Here is a 436-nt window from a genome sequence, read left to right as displayed (position 1 = left end):
ATTCATTCATTATTTATATAACCGTCTGAGAGGGAGGGGGAGGCAGAAAGGAATGGAAGGAGGAGAAGAAAGGAGACTAAAAGAAAAAAAAGGGGAATTAAAGAAAAGGAGGAGAAGGAGACATAGAGAAGAAAAGGGAAAAAAAAGAGAAAGTAAAAAGGACAGGATTTAAAAGGAAAGAGGAGAAGAGAGAGGAAGGGAGAATGGATAGAACTTAAAAGGAAAGGGAGATGAATGAGGGGGAAGAAAGAGGAGGCTCAGAGAGAAAAGGGGAGTAGGGAAGAAAAAGGAGGTGGGGGTGATGAAGGAAGAAGAGGAGAGAAGTGGAAAGGGGTAAATATGGGGCATAGAGTGAGAGGGAAGGAGTGAATTTAAGAAAGATTTAGGAGTGAGAGGGGGGTAGCAGGGCGGGAGAGGGAGAGGGTGAGAAAAAGAC

General features: G+C 43.8%; 1 protein-coding gene across 1 annotated transcript in view; it reads left to right on the top strand.

Moving 5' to 3' along the window:
• Window positions 1–436, top strand: part of LOC119586829 — a gene marked incomplete in the record, with an annotated part of 25585 nt that overhangs the window by 21602 nt on the left and 3547 nt on the right.

Source organism: Penaeus monodon, chromosome 22 (assembly GCF_015228065.2).
Source record: "Penaeus monodon isolate SGIC_2016 chromosome 22, NSTDA_Pmon_1, whole genome shotgun sequence".
Classification (NCBI taxonomy): Eukaryota; Metazoa; Arthropoda; class Malacostraca; order Decapoda; family Penaeidae; genus Penaeus; species Penaeus monodon.
This window is presented reverse-complemented; position numbering and strand designations above follow the sequence as displayed.